The sequence below is a fragment of the Enhydra lutris genome, unplaced genomic scaffold, assembly GCF_002288905.1.
Source record: "Enhydra lutris kenyoni isolate GAN:26980312 unplaced genomic scaffold, ASM228890v2 scaffoldscaffold3, whole genome shotgun sequence".
Lineage (NCBI taxonomy): Eukaryota > Metazoa > Chordata > Mammalia > Carnivora > Mustelidae > Enhydra > Enhydra lutris.
In genome coordinates this window covers 5,693,781-5,711,088 of record NW_019154087.1, presented here as the reverse complement: position 1 = coordinate 5,711,088, position 17,308 = coordinate 5,693,781, and the positions used below count along the sequence as shown (strand labels likewise).

The window sequence follows — 17,308 nt, the reverse complement described above, 5'->3', positions numbered from 1 at the left end:
AGGTATCTCAGAAACTGACACATTGGAAGACCAACAAATTATTACATAGACTCTGTAACTCCTAATATCCAATTTAAAGAGATCCCCTTCTGTGTTATTCTACTTAGTCATTCAAGCAGAAAATAGATCCAGCCAGGGACTTCCCTGAATATCAAGATATTCACCTTTTCTTTAAAAAAATGAGGGGGGGGCACCTGGGTGGCTCAGTGGGTTAAGCTTCTGTCTTCGGCTTAGGTCATGATCCCAGGGTCCTGGAATCGAGCCCTGCATCGGGCTCTCTGCTCGGTAGGGAGCCTGCTTCTCTCTCTCTGCCTGCCTCTCTGCCTACTTGTGATCTCTCTTTTTAAAAAAAGATACTCACCTTTAACATTATGTCTTTCTATTTCTTATTATTGGGGAATTTGGCAAGTAAGACATAGACATCTAGGGTTTTTTGTTTTGCTTTTGCTTTTGTTTGTTTATTTGTTTTTTTGAGGTAAAGTATGTGAACTTAAAACTCCAAAGCATTAAGCACATATTCAAATTTGGGAGCTAACTCTTCCCTTCACTCTGACTTGACCAGTATATGAAAGTCTTTATCCTCGTGATCATCTCTTATGAAATCCTAGGCAAAGATTTCTATATATTCATAACAGTGATAGAAAATATGTGAATGATTTGATACCTAAATGGTAATTATCACAAAGCTGAAGTAAGCATTTATTAATATATGGTTTCAAGGGTAAAAAGAAACCCCTGAACTTCTTATATTCATCTCTCACCTGCTCACAGAGACCATAAATTATTAAAGTTAATTATAGAGTCATTCCTTTGATTTAAAGCTCCTAGTCTGGGGTTAAAATTCAAATGCACCTGGGAATGACAACACACCAAGGCTTATAAATCACAGTGTGATGAGATAACCAGATCTTTTCAGGAAAATGTGTTTTGATAGGGCTGAATGCTAAACAGAGATGGGAGTGTGAGCACAAGGAAAGAAAGGGGGAGGGATATGCACAGAAACCTTGGAAAAGCCTTCACAAATTCATGACAATCTCTTTACATGCTTACTCTGATCGATAAGGTCATTGTTCATAGTGACAGAGACAGGGAGGTGAGTCTAATCAGAACACTAGTCATTCACTGCTGCCAGTCTGGAAAACTGGCATATAGTGTGGCAAGTTAGCATCATGTACAACAAGCAACACTGAAAATAGGAAATGGTGAAAGAGATTCTCATAAGGATACAAACCCCCAAAATAATCAACTGATTTGAGGAGGAGGGAAGGAATCTGAGAAATCATTTATTCTATATATCTCATCAAAAATTGTTAAGAGGCACACACTTTGTGTGGCTATAAATCCATGACCGGAATGCAAGTTAACAATTCTTCATAAGCAAGGCCCTCATGCTCTCTGTTTTTGGGATTTGTTCAGGCAACGACAGATCTAGGTTAGCATACTAATCACCACCCCAGATGAAATGACCTAATACCAATAAATAGCTTTTTTCATCGTAATAGGCCTTGACCTTGAATCTGAAATGGATCACATTCCAAATAGTTTAGAGAGTTAATAATATTTGGCGATGATGATGATGATGATTAAAACAAACAAAAATTATGTCTATCATTTCAGCCTAAGTGTTTTTCTGGCATTTTCCAAAGTATAAAAAAGTGAGTCTCTGAAGCCTCTTTATGCAGAAACCATTCTGGTACATATGAATTGTCCAAATACAGTCAGTTTATGCTTACTGAAGGAATCGTAAATTTGAATTTCCTCACTTAAGGTTTCATAAAATCTCAATACCACACTCATGTAAGAATCTTAACATTTAAAATGTTGTTGTGCAACAGAAAGAAATAAAACCAAAGACAGACATGATTGATTGCATATTGTGGAACTAAATTGAATCATTGACTTGGGAGAAAACTTGAGGAAAGGTAAACAAATTAATCAGTTTGATTCTCATTTTTATGCTTAGGCATGGTATAGCAGTACTTGCTGAAAGAGGAAATGGTGAAAACATGGACTGGCCTCAGGAATATTGGAGTGAAATACAAAGAAAGCTAACTCCTAGTTTATTGTTACCAGTAGCAGAGGAGTTTTATTTACATTATCTCATGCAGCATAACAAAAGTCTAGCTTGATAAAACTCCAAGCTCCTGTACTAATAAATTATATAAACAATTCCAACTTCCAGACTGCCCGTGCCTGTCTTTGTCCTTTTGAGGCAGACTTTTGGGGAAAGTGAGTTTTAGGGAAACAGAGTCTCAGAGAAATTGGGACAAATCGTCAAAAGAGAGGCTTTATCTAAGCAACATAATGCCCTGTTCAGTGGAAAAGCTAATGGGGCCCTGAGGCAATCTCTTCCACAGGGTTCAGTAAAAATGATCTATTTGAGTCAATGGATTGATAAGCTCTTTCTATCATTTTTGTTTCATTTCCCTTCAAGATCTCTAAAACACAATTTATTTAAGGTATTAAGAATTGAATTTTATTTCTTTGTGTGAAATATGCTTAAGCTAACATTTTGACTATAAAAATATGAATAAAAGTGCTGCTTTACAAATATTTCAGTGCTTTACAAATTGCTATTGTGGAAAAGCGATTCAAGGAATATTGAAAAAATAGAACTATGCATAATTTTAAAGTTAAATATGTGTGCTAGATTCTGTGTATGATTAATTAAATTACTGAAGTTCATTTTAAGCATTGTAGTTTACTAATTTCTTTCCCAGGTAGTATTGAATCTGGGGCCTTCAGTAAACATGGAGGGTAGGCAAATTTTTAATCTAAAAGAGATAATAGTGACAACATTTCAGGATAGCATTGAAAGTATAGATTGCTCTAGGCAGACATTTAACAATGTTTATTCTTCCGATCCATGATCATGGAATGCTCTTCCATCTTTTTGTGTCTTCAATTTCTTTCATGAGTGTTCTGTAGTTCCTCGAGTACAGATCCTTTACCTCTTTGATTAGGTTTATTCCCAGGTATCTTATGGTTCTTGGTGCTATAATAAATGGAATCAATTCCCTAATTTCCCTTCCTATATTTTCATTGTTAGTGTATAAGAAAGCAACTGATTTCTGTACATTGATTTTGTGTCCTGCCACATTACTGAATTTCTGCATGAGTTCTAGCAGTTTGGGGGTGGAGTCTTTTAGGTTTTCCATATAAAGTATCATGTCATCTGCAAAGAGAGAGAGTTTGACATCTTCTTTACCAATTTGAATACCTTTTATTTGTTTTTGTTGTCTGATTGCTGTTGCTAGGACTTCTAGTACTATGTTGAAAAACAGTGGCAAGAATGGACATCCTCGTTGTGTTCCTGATCTCAAAGGGATGGCTGTCAGGTTTTCCCCATTGAGAATGATATTCACTATGTGTTTTTCATAGATAGACTTTATGAAGTTGAGGAATGTTCCCTTTATCCCTATACTTCAAAGTGTTTTAATCAGGAACGGATGCTGGATTTGGTCAAATGCTTTTTCTGCATCAATTGAGAGGACCATGTGGTTCTTCTCTCTTTTCTTATTGATTTATTCTATCACATTGATTGATTTGCAAATGTTGAACCATCCTTGCATCCCATGGATAAATCCCTCCTGGTCATGGTGGATAATCTTTTTAATGTACTGCTGGATCCTATTAGCTAGGATCTTGTTGAGAATCTTGGCATCCATATTCATCAGTGATACTGGTCTGAAATTCTCCTTTTTCATGGGTTCTTTGCCTGGTTTAGGGATCAGGGTAATGCTGAAATCAGGGTAATTTCAGAGTCTGAAAGTTTTCCTTCTGTTTATATTTTTTGAAACAGCTTCAGGAGAAAAGGTATTATTTTTTCTTTGAATGTTTGGTAGAATTCCCCAGGGAATCCTTCAGGTCCTGGGCTCTGGTTTTTTGGGAGATTTTTGATCACTGCTTCAATCTTGTTACTAGATATTGGTCTATTCAGGATGTCAGTTTCTTCCTGATTCAGTTTTGGAAGTTAATAGGTTTCTAGGAATGCATCCATTTTATCTAGGTTGCTTAACTTATTGGCGTATAGCTGTTGATAATAATTTCTGATGATTGTTTCTATTTCCTTGGTGTTAGTCGTGATCTCTCCCTTTTCATTAATAATTTTATTAATTTGGGTCCTCTCTCTTTTCTTTTTGATTAGTTTGGCCAGTGGTTTACTTTGGTCAAAAACCTATGAGATATGGCAAAAGCAGTCCTAAGGGAGAAATATATAGCCATCCAAGCCTCCCTCAAGGAGGGAGGCCAGGACTCGGAGGCCGCCATCAACCGCCAGATAAACCTGGAGCTCTACGCCTCTTACGTCTATCTGTCCATGTCTTACTACTTTGACCGCGATGATGTGGCTTTGAAGAACTTCGCCAAATACTTTCTCCACCAATCTCATGAGGAGAGGGAACATGCTGAGAAATTGATGAAGCTGCAGAACCAACGAGGTGGCTGAATCTTCCTTCAGGATATCAAGAAACCAGACCGTGATGATTGGGAGAACGGGCTGAATGCAATGGAGTGTGCATTACACTTGGAAAAGAGTGTGAATCAGTCACTACTGGAACTGCACAAACTGGCCACTGATAAAAATGACCCCCATTTGTGTGACTTCATTGAGACTCATTACCTGAATGAGCAGGTGAAATCCATCAAAGAATTGGGTGACCATGTAACCAACCTGCACAAGATGGGGGCCCCCGAATCTGGCATGGCAGAGTATCTCTTTGACAAGCACACCTTGGGAAACAGTGATAATGAGAGCTAAGCCTTAGGCTGTCTTCCCAGAGCCTAAAAATCCAGAATACAGAAAAATCCAGAATACACCAGCTCTCTTTATTCATTAAAGAACTGGAGAATCAACAACAAACTAAGCCACCCCCAAACACAAGAAGGGAAATGATCAAGATTAGAGCAGAGATCAATGAGATAGAAACTAGAGATACAGTAGAACACATCAACGAAACTAGAAGCTGGTTTTTTGAAAGAATCAATAGTGCCAACATTTCAAAATGCAGCAATAGTAAAGGAAGTTCAGGAATGCTGAGGGAAATTCATAAATCAAAGTATGAGGACCTGAACGTAGGTGATATAATTTTAAATATTAAAAAATGACTTTAAACACAGTCTTGTGTGGATAAAATATATAACGAAGAACATTTTTATATTTAAGATAATATTTAGTGTCAATTCATCTAAAGGTATAAGCATGTTTTTTTGGAAGATCTAATTGGCTTCATTAAATGATTCATGAATTGGGCAGCATCCCTTCTAGCAAGTAGAGTGAAGCTACTGGTATAAACATTTTTTAAGTATAAAGTTATAAGAGATATGTTCTTTAATAATACAAAGATACATACATATGGATATATTACATACACATATGTGCATTTATATATCATATGCACATATATGTGTATCTGTCTATATATCTATATAACATGATAGATATAGATAATCTATAAGTATAAAAGCTGTTGACCTTAAGAAAGGATTATGAACTATGGTAAGCAGGATTCTTCATGGTTTAGAGTCACTAAATACTATTCAGGATATTGTCATTTCAGCTAATTAAATGGACAAAGCTGTCAGAATTTTATTCATTTTTCTCAGATACTTTAATTTCAAGATGCAAAAATCTTACAGCAATCCTTTAAAATAAAGCATTTGCTAGCTATAGAAAAGAAAACTCCTTTTTGTAAATAAATTAATCTATCTATCACTGTCAACTGAAAAGAACTGGAGTAGTTGCTCAGAACACAGGTTAAACATCAGACAACCCCAAGCTGAAAGAATGAAGTATCATAGAAGTCCTGATGAAATTAAGGATGGACAGAAAGTTTTCTATAATCTGTTGTCATGAGCAATTACCATCATTGTGAGGTACATGCGCGTGCACGTGTGCATGTGTGTGTGGGTGAAGGAAAATGAGAGATTTAGGGCTTCCAGTCTTTATGTTAATATTTTTTAGGAATATAGCAAGATATTGGGATTATGCTCTCATCAATTACAGTTTTCCGAAAGCATCTTTAAGATCCCTTCACCTTGGCATGTGGACAAATATATCTAAAACGAAAACTGGCTTGTTAGAAGTGCAGAGCCACTTTTCTCTAAAGAACTCATGACACTGTCTTCAGATTTTGCATGTAAAAGAAATCAAAGAAGGAAGCACATGGGACATACTGCTAGATGCACTAATATTTGCTTAACCTTAAAATTGACTTTGGAAAGAACAACTTCCCAGGGAATATGGAACCCTTGAAATAAATGAGGCAACATGTTCAGGAAGAAGCTGTGTGACAGGCTTTCCATAGCTTTGACCTTAAAGGTAAACACAAGGCCAAAGAGCCCCCTGGTGTTCTTGGAACCAAACCTACTCAAATGAACAAATTTGCTAGATTCACATTTAGAGAGGGCAGTGGATATTAAATAGAGACACTGAAGAGTAAATGAAGGAGAAATGCGACTTGAACTTTGTTACATGAGTATGTTTCTAAGAAAGAATGTTCTTCCCAATAGTAAAAATTTCATCCATCTGTGGGAATAAGAACCATAAAGCAAAGAGCTTATGCATGAAGGAGCTTCAATTTATATTTCTACTCATCTCCTAGGTCTGCTTGGGTTTCTAAGACTTGGCAGAAGGTATGGTGTCATCTTGGTGGGCTGAAGTGGAGATTTACGGTCTATCTTAGCCAGCTTTCAAGTTATATTTGTACAGTCTGGGTTCTTAAGAAAGCTACTTCTTAGCCCTGGCAAATTCAAGGCTACAGTAAGGCATTTGGTACACTAGTTAACAACAAGAAAGTGGATTATAATCATGGAGATGGGGTTCTTTCTACACAAATGCTTTTTTCTGTTTTTCTGAACACTTCAGTAGATTGAACATTTGACTTTGTTTTGAATTATGTAATCCCTCAGGAGATTTAGCTGGTGGAATTTTAACCCTTTCTACCGAAACAAACTCTCAGCTCACCTCTGATTTTCCCTAAAGGAAAAAAAAAAAAAAAATAGAGGTTTCTAAGCTTATTTCCGAAAGGTTAGTTGTGGGTCACTGACAATGGCAGAATGACATGGTGCCAGTAAATGACATGACATGAGTGATTATGAAAGAGCTAAAAGAGAAAACTAAGTGATGGTCTGATCTGTATGTATCAAAAAATATCATCTGTTTCTAATAATTGCTATATATATTTTTCTAACTCAAATTTTATTTCAAAGAGAAAGACACTGGAGCATGTTTGTATCACCACATTTTCAGGGCCCACACTAAGAATGTATAGCAGTCCCCCCTTATCTGTGGGGGATACATTCCAAGACCCCCGTGGTTGCCTGAAACTGCATATAGTACCAAACACTATATGGCCATAGCTCAGTTTAGTGTACTTCACTTTATTGCACTTTGCAGACATTGCATTTTTTACAGATTTAGGGTTTATGGCAACCCTGAGTTGAACAAGACTATTGCACCATTTCTCCAACACCATTGGCTCAGTTCATGTTTCTGTGTCACATTTTGGTTATCTTCACAATATTTCCAACTTTTTTATTATTGTTATGTTTGTTGTGACAATCTCTTATTAGTGGTTAAGACTGGCTGAAAGCTCAGATAATCAATAGCATTTTTTAGCTATTTTAAAATTTTTAATTAAAAATGTACATTGCTTTATAGATATGCTGTTGTATACTTAATGGACTGCAGTGCAGTGTAAACATAACTTTTATATGCCCTGAGATACCAACAAACTCAATTGACTCGCTTTGTGGTGATACTTAATTTATTGTGGTGGTCTGGAACCAAACCAAAGTATCTCCAAGGTATGTCTGTATATACCACATTTTTTCTATACATATATATATACACACACTAGAGTTTAATTTATAAATTAGGCACAGTAAGAGATTGACAACAACAATAATAAAACAATTACAACTACATACTTTAATAAAAGTTATGTGAATATGGTATCTCTCTTTCTCAGACTATTTTACTATATTGTAATCACCCTTCTTGTAATGATGTGAGATGATAATGTGTGATGAGATGAAGTGAGGTGAATGCCATAGGCATTGTGACATGGCATTAGGCTACCTTGACCTCCTGACGATATGTCAGAAGGAAGATTATCTGCTTCAACACTATTTGACCATGGGTAACTGAAATCGTGGACAGAGAAACCTCAAAAAAGTGTGACTGGACAGGGAAGCCTCGAATAAGGGTGACTGGACAGGGAAACCTTGAATATAAGGGTATTGACTGTATTCATTAATGAAAACTGTGAAGATTTACATTGTTTCAGAAATTGCATGGACATTTCTAGTTCAATCTGGCACTGATGAAGTAATTATTTGTAGTGTTAGAAATACCAATATTACAACAAAGTTTGCAAAACTCTCAGTATAGGAATGTCTTTTTAATGCTTCCCAGTCAATGTTATTTAAGTTGCAGAAGCAGAAACTCCATGTTCTTATCCTAAGTCATCATGATTCATGATTGAATTATTATATATAGGAAATACCTTACCTAAAGAGGGTTTTGCAAAGCCAAGTAAATCAAGTACTGCAATGAAGTCTTTTTGCTGTTAGTGTTTATAACTGAATTTAATGGAGTGAAAGGTTAAGAACTCAGCAACTCTGTGATAGTCTTAGCTTTACAAGAGGAATATTGCTTAGTTCAGGTGTTAACTGAGGTCAGCAAACAGCCCAGATTATTCATCTGCTGTCTGTCTCTGGGTTGCCTTTCACTGATGCTGTGTTCAATGGAATCCCAGTTGCTTCTTCTGAGGATCCTGACATGTATCACTATTAGAAAATGTTAGCTCACTGTACAGAGTTTTGTCTGTTCTTGTCTTTATTAATATAAGATCACTAAACTGTAATTTTTGTGTGGTTTAAGAAAGTTGGTGTATAATTTACTGTATATTAGTTTCCTTTATTATACTTTAATATATTATAGGTAATCTAGTGTTCCTTACCTACATTTCAGTTTACTATCTACATCTAGAAGTAGACTAGACTCTAGATTATGTGTAATGAGAAATCTTATATCTTTTCCCATGATTGAATTTGTATTACCTGTTTTAGTGTGTAGCAAATGTGAACACTCAAAAAATATTTCTTGAATGAAAGAATAACCAAAATCCACGAGTTCCACAAATTTGTATTTTTATTCTGATGTCAATTTAATAAATATCATGTTAGATATAAGTATGATACCTTTCTTTCGCTGTCACTTTCCTGTGTCTTTCTAGTTAAAGATATCAGAGTCAGATTTCTGTATTTCAATCATGAACTCAATGAGCTTAACTCTGAGATAAATTATTTATTTACTTTTCATCTCAAATTATGATAATATTAAAACATATTAAGGCTATTGTGAAGATTAAATTAGTTCATATATATAAACCCTTTAACACAGTAGCACTAAATAAATGGAAAATATGAGCTCTTACTATTGCAACTACTAGTGCAACTTACTAGTGCAATCATTATTATATTAGTATCAGAATTTATGTGATGATTAATCTTATTTTCATGGAAAAAACTTTTGCTTCTTATATCAATCTTTTCCAAAGTGGTTTCTGAGAATTCCATATTATTAGGAGTCTGCCAAAATGATCTTCCTTTAATAAATAAATTCCTTTAATAAATATTCCTTTAATAAATATAAAAATAAAAACTTTTATAAAAGATACAGCAGTTTTTACAATGAGTTATTTTTAGGAGTTTATCCCAATTTCCTATTTAGACAAAGCTACCTACTATAGCAAGAGGAAAGTCCTTTTGGTTAGCAGGGCCATGTTTTCAAATTGTTGTGGAAGAAACTGATTTTTTTATTATGGAAATTGGAAGTGTTATCTAAGCTTAAGTACTGGCAAAGCCTTTTATTCCTCTGTTATTTTATTTTATTTTTTTATAATCAGCTCACTCTTCTACTTGAGTATAAACATTATCACTGAAAGTCCATTTAAGAAGAGGAACAAGGGCACTTTATAACTTTCAAAATATACTTTGACAGTATTTCCCCAGCTGTAAAAATAAGAATAAAATTATTTCCTCAGGTGATAGAAATAATTTAGGAGAGAGGAAAAAGTGAATCATAGGCTATTAGAGCTGGAAGCAACCTTACACGTTATCTTGAGCAGAGATGGCAACTACATGTTGGCATTGCCACAGTTCTCACAAACCCATGCCCATGACATTCATCTGTAGTGAGTCTTGAGGCTCAATACATTTGTTCTCAGACCTGGGCCCAATACATTTGTTCTCAGACCAGCACCCTAGACATCCACAACTATTGACTGAAGCTGCTACTCAAAATGAAAACTATGTTTCATCCCTGAGTCCCTATTGATCTCTTTGTTTATTAAATATAATTTTGAAAACCAAAGACTATATTTTGACTTTTTCCATGTCACAAAAATTTTATAGTCATTTATTATTTATAATTTATTTATTTATTTATTTTTAATAGTCTGCAGGTTTTCTGGCTCTGATTTCAGTATTCCAATACCTGGAAAAAATGATCATGTATGAATGAAAAATTGGATACTAGCAATAGGCAGAAAAATATCCTTAATCACCTTTGATTCTTTTAAATTTATTTCCAGAGAACTCCAAGTATTTTACAATAGGCAGATGGGTACACTGGAATGGGAATGCATTTAGCAATAAGAGGTGATGGAGTAGCCACAAGTTGCAAGGGAATCATTGGTAAATATGGGAAGAGACCATGTACAGTTAATGATTCAAATGGAACACTGACAGGTCTTATTATTTTTGAAATCTCTTGAAAAGCTGCCCTGGTATCAGGTTTTACTACCAATCCCACATGTAAGGAAGATTGTAAAAAGTTTCACAAATGTTTGGAAAGCTTTCAACGAACTTGGTTCAAACTTAGTTAAACATTTCATCAATGTAGCTTTATTTTCAAAGTCTTAATATGAAATTGTTAGTTTTCAATTTTTTTAATGATTTGGAATGTGTCTAAAACAAGTCAGTTCAACTGTTTGCCTGTAGTGAGTATGTTAGAGTATGTTAGAAATGTTAAATTAAAATCCAAGGATTTGGAATTTCTGAAGCATTTACTTAATTTCTTTGAAATCCTACTTCCTCTCTTATGCCATGTAAATGTATTGCACAGAACAATTCTTTTCCACACACAATTTAAACCATGCCTACAGATATTCCTAGCCAGAGGAGAATAAGCCATCACAAATGCTTTGCTCCATCCCTTTGTCAGCCCTAACTTCCTGAATTTAGTTCTTGTTCTGAGGGGGGAGTCACTACATCTGTTAACATGTGGTGATCAGCTTGTGGATAGCAAGCAAACCAAGTGCTGAAGTGTAAGAGAAATGTTAAGAAAAAAAGGAAACCAGATTGTTAGTAGCTAGTGATCTGCAAGGTGAAATACCAGAATTTGCACTTGAAACCACAAAGTAAGAGGGGGTTAGGGTGGTTAAATGTCTGATAATACTGGAGAAATATAAATATTCCAGGCCTTTGCTGGATTTCAGCAAATAATCTGTAAGGTTGAGAACATTTTCTAACTTCAAAGGTAAATTCAGACATCATTTTTTAGTGAGCCCAGACATAAAACATAATGGCAGAATGATGTAATAGTCAAAAATGTGCAGGTTGCCATTTGTAGATGAGGTTGTGAGGATGTGTGTTTAAAATGATTGGGTAGTTGTTACAGTCAATACAAATTCAACCTTTCATTGGATTTCAAAATCTATTATAAGCTTTGTCTGTTTGTACTTCTGGATTTTTTTTTTTTTTTTTTTTGGTTGTTGTCAACTTGGAATCATTTCTAAGTTATATCTCTTCATGCACTCTGAAGGTAGTTACCTCGAGTTATGCTTTATATGTTCTCCAACAGGACACTTGTCAATCTGTATCTTGGAAACAACAAATAAAAATTCATTCAATTTCTTCACTACACAGTGTTACTATTGTAGAGTTTTCTAAGGGTTCTTTTGAGAAAGTCCAGAAACATTGCAAAGCAGATTGCCTGTAGAACAAAATTCCTCATGCTTTACCTGTGGGAAATGTGTACTAGATTTAATACATATCATTTGTTATGTTGCCTGTAATACTCTCTTAAAAGTCTACAATTTATCAGGGTACAAATATGTGGGTGTACTTATACACACAAAAATATATATGCAAATATATAACATGTGTTCTATGCCTTTTAGTTAATGATAGTTATTGAGACTATTCAATAATTTTATAACAGACAAATTTTAAATTTTCTTTTTGTCAACCTAAAATGATTTAGGTCCAAGCTAGAAGCTTTCAGTCTACTGGTATTCTAGCTACCTCCTGTACTATATAATTTCATAGTTAATTCTAATTAAGGAACTGAATGTTATTCTAGTTCTGAAGTTATGCTAAAGGAATTTCAGATCATTCCACTGTTTGCTTTCTTTTTATTTGCTCAAATTTATCCTTTTAAAATGTTGCTTTAGTATCTGTAGTTCCAGAAAGTAGCAGAATTTCCTGGACTACTATTTTAGCATTGTGGAATCAGGTATTCTATTTGGTATGGACTAGTCTCAGAGATTGCACTTCAGTTTTAAAATACAACTAGCTGTGAGAAATTTTGAAATTGTATTGACTATGAACATCTGTATGTTCACGAGGGCTCGAAGTTACTTAGAAAATTCTTTGGGGGAAACTACCTTAACCTGAACTCTAAAGTCTTGGAAGGTAGGAATTCTGCTTTATTTAACACTGTATGCTTAGCAACCACCATGCCTGGCACATGGTGAATGAGGGTTTGGTGAGATAGGTGGAGCAGAGAGGAACAAACCCTGACATCATGGCTCTAACTAAATGGAGACATTAGCTTTGACAAGATGTACCTCTATGAGGTTTTACAAGCTAGTCTTTGTATTCTGATGAACTGAAATAATCCAAATTCCATAAGGGTACCCTGGAGCAGCAATTATTTCTATCAGGTTTTTTTTTTTCTTTGCTTACAGTCTTTATTGAAGTTATACAAAAAGAATCCCCCCAAAGTGAAAAAATACATTATATACAAAAACTTTCCCTCAGGAGGAAGGCTCTGCGCCCTCTCTTTAACATGCAGTGCTTTCAACTGTAACTCCGGCCTCCACTGTCCCCTCCACTGCTGCCTGGCTTTCAGCCTGATTCTCAGCCTCCTCCTCCATGTTTTCTGAAACTTCATTTCCACTGGAGACGGCATCCCCACTTCCTCCATTCACCTCCAGCTCTTGTTTGGCTTTCTTTGCATCATCTTTTCGGGGACTCTCTTCCTCTGGTTTCCTCTTCTTTCTGACAAGGTGGGAGAAATGCTTAAGATTACCAGATTGTAAAATATGTTATGATTTTTTTTATGGTGACTTGCCAAAGAATTAAAGATAAAGCAAAAAAGATTTTTTTAAAAAATACAAGTAGAGCTTACTCTTAATATCATACTAAAATTATTTAAGGGAAATTTACCATTAAAAAAACAGAAAAAATAAGCTAAAATATCTTAACATCCCTAGCTGGATGTATTTTTTTTTCAACTTTGTTGAGATATATAGTTGACATACAACATTGTCATAAGTTTAAGATATATGACATATAGTTTTATACATTTATGTATTGCAAAATGATTACCACAATAATATTAGCTAACACTTCCATCCTGTCACATAATTATCATTTCTTTTCTGTGGTGATAATTAAGATATACTCGTATAGTAACTTTCAAATACATAGTTTTATTGGCCATAACCACCATGCTGTACACTAGATCCCCAGAACTTGTTAATCTTATAACTGGAAATTTGTACCCTTTGGCCAATCTCTCCCCATTTCTCCCATTTGCCAGCTCCTGCTAAATACCATTCTACTCTCTATTTCTCTAAATTCGGTTTTTTTTTTTCAGTTTTACATATAAATGATATCCTACAGTATTTATATTTTTCTGTTTGACTTTTTTCACTTAACTCATGATCTCAAGTTTCATCCAAGTTGTTGCAAATGGAAGGATTTCCTTCTTTCTTTGCTAAATAATATGTATATACATCTATCTATCTATGTATCATCTATATCTATTACATTTTCTTTATTTATATATAATTTATATATAAAATAATAATATGTCACATCTTCTTTATCAATTTATCCATTGATGGATATGTATGCTGTTGTCATATCTTGGCTTCTGTGAACAATACTACAATGAATATAAGAATGTGGATATGTCTATGAGATCCTGATTTCAAATCCTTACATATATACCCTGAAAGTAGGACTCTTTTTATCATATGATAAGTCTATTTCTACTTTTTTGCAGAACTTCCATACTGTTTCTGCAGCAGCTGTACCAATTTAGATTCTTACCAACAGTGCATAAGAATTCTCGTTTTTTTTCTACACCTTTGCCAACAGTCTCTTGTCTTTTGATGATGGCCATCCTAACATGTGTGAGATGATATCCTCTTATGGTTTTGATTTTCATCTCCCCGATGATTAGTGACGTTGAACCGCTTTTCATGTACCTGTTGTCCATTTGTGTGTCTTCTTTGAAAAACTCTTCAGTTCCTCTGTTCATTTTCAATTGAATTTTTTCTGATAAGTTGTATGAATTTTTAATATATTTTGGACACTAACCCCTGAGCAGATACACGATTTACACATATTTTCTTCTATCCCCTAGGCTGACTTTTCAACTTGTTGATTATTTCTTTTGTTGCGTAGAAATTTTTAGTTTGATGTAATCCCATCACATATGTATTTTGCTTTTGGTTTTTGTGTTTTTGGCATTATATCCAGTAAATTTCTGCAAGGAAGTTTCTCCTTATATTTTCATCTAGTTTTATGGTTTCATGCCTTTAAGTTTCAGGTATTCGACCATTTCAAGTTAATTTTTGTGAGTGGTAGAAGATAGGGGGCCAATTTCATTCTTCTCCATGTGTTTATCCAGTTTTCCCATACCATTTATTAAAGAGACTATCCTTTCCCATTGAGTTTTCTTGACTTCCTTGTCAAACATAAACAGGGTTTATTTCTGGGCTCTTAATTCTGTTACACTGGTCTATATATCTCTTTTTAATGACTATTGTACCATACCATTTTGATTACTATAGCCTTATAATGTAGTTCGAAATCAGGCACTGTGTGCCTCCATCTTTGTTCTTCTTTCTCTGGACTGCTTTGGCTATTTAAGGTCCTTTATTGCTCCATACAAACTTTAATATTATTTTCTCTGTCTCTGTTAAAAAGGCCACGGGAATCTTAATAGAGATTGCCTCTACAGATGGCTTTAGTAATATGGGCATTTTAACAATATTAATTTTTCAGATATGAACATGGTATGCCTTTTGTTTGTGTCTTCAGTTTCTCTCATGAATGTGTTGTGGTTTTCAGTGTACAGTTCTTTCAGCTCCTTTGTTAAATTTATTTCTAAGTATTTTATTGTTTTTGATGTTATTGTGAATGGGATAGTTTCCTTTATTTCTTTTTCAGATGTTTTGTTGTTAGTATATGGAAATGCAGCTGTGCTCTGCATATTGATTTTGTATCCTGAAATTTTGTTGAATTTGATTAGTTCTAATGGTTTTTGGGGGAGTTCTTTTTTATTTTCTATATATTTTCACCTGCAAATAAAGACAATTTTATTTCTTTTTTTCCTATTTGGATGCCTTTATTTTTATTTTTTTCTTGCATTTGCTCTGGCTAGAACTTTCAATATAATGGTGTGTGGGAGTGGTGAGAGCACTCTTCTCTTGCTCCTGATTTTTTTGCACTGAGTAGGATGTTGACTGTGGGTTTGTCTTATGTGATCTTTAGTGTGTTAAAGTATGTTCTTTATATAGCCAAGTTGTTGACTGCTTTTATCATGAAAAAATATTGCATTTTATCAGTTTTTAAAAATTTATTGAAATGAACATATGATTTTTATTTTTCAGGCTACTAATGTGGTATATCATATTTATTGATTTGTGTATGTTGAACCATTCTTGCATCCGAGGAACAAATCCCGATTGATGATGGTGAGTTATTCTTGTAATGTGCTATTGAATTTAACTTGCCAATTTTTTGTTGAGAATTTTTGCACCTATATTTATCAGAGATATTGTTCTGTAATTTTCTTTTCTTATAGTATCCTTATCTGGTTTTGGTACTGAGGTAATTCTGGCCTCATAAAATTAGTTTGATAGTATTTTCTCTTCTTCCATTTTGTGGAAGAGTTTGAGGGTTAGCATTAATTCTCTAAAAGTGTGGTAGCATTCACTAGTGAAATCTTCTGGTCCTGGACTTTTCTGTGTCCGGAGGTTTTTGATTACTGATTCAATTTCCTTACTCATCATTGGTCTATTCAGAATTTCTGTTTCTTTAAGACACAGTCTTGGTAACATATATTTATAGGAATTTATCTATTTTTCTATATTACCCAGTTTATTGGCAGGTAATTGCTCGTAATAGTTTCTCATGATACTTTCTATTTCTGTGGTATCAGTTTAGTGTCTCCTTTTTCACTTCTGATTTTATTTTTTTGTTCTTCTCATTTTTTTGTAGCCTAGCTAAATGTTTGTCAATTTTATTTATTGTTCATTTCTTCAAAAAATAGCTCTTAGTTTCATTCTTTGTTATTGATTCCTTAAATTGTTTTTCTATTTCATTTCTGTTTCTCTATCTCTGATCTTTGTTACTTCCTTACTTATACTAACTTTGGGCTTATTTCATTTTCTTTTTCTAGTTCCTTGAGTTATAAAGTAAAGTTGTTTATTTGAGCTCTCTCTTGTCTCTTAATGTAGGCCTTTATCACTATAAACTTCCCACTTAGGACTGCTTTCACAGCATCCCATAAGCTTTGCTATATTGTGCTTCCATTTTTATTTAAGATGAGATGTTTCTTGATTTCCTCTTGATTTCTTCTTTGACCCATTGGCTGTTAAAGAGCATGTTGGTTTATCTCCAGTATTTTTAATATTTTCTAGCTTTCCTTTTGTAATTGATTTCTAGCTTCAGACCATTTTGGTCAGAAAAAATACTTGGTATAATTTAAGTTTTCTTAAATTTGCTAAACTTATCTTGTGACTTTTCATGTGATACATCCTGGAGAATGTTCCATGTTCACTTGAGAAGAATGTGTCTTCTGCTCTTATTGGTTGGAATGTTCTGTATATGTATATTAACTCCATTTGGCCTACATTATGGTTTAAGTTCAATATTTCTTTGTTGATTTTCTGTCTGGGTGATCTATCCATTTTTGAAAGTGGAGTACTGAAGTTATTACATTTATTTACAGTTATTACATCTATTTCTAACTTCATGTCTGCTAGTATTTGCTTGACAT

General features: G+C 34.2%; 1 pseudogene across 1 annotated transcript; it reads left to right on the top strand.

Annotated features, from left to right (window-relative positions):
* Positions 1-1,042: 1,042 nt before the first annotated feature.
* LOC111155986 lies at positions 1,043-4,779 on the top strand (annotated as a pseudogene). The gene is made up of 2 exons (XR_002641174.1): positions 1,043-1,093; positions 4,241-4,779. The product of XR_002641174.1 is annotated as a ferritin heavy chain pseudogene (transcript).
* Positions 4,780-17,308: the final 12,529 nt, after the last annotated feature.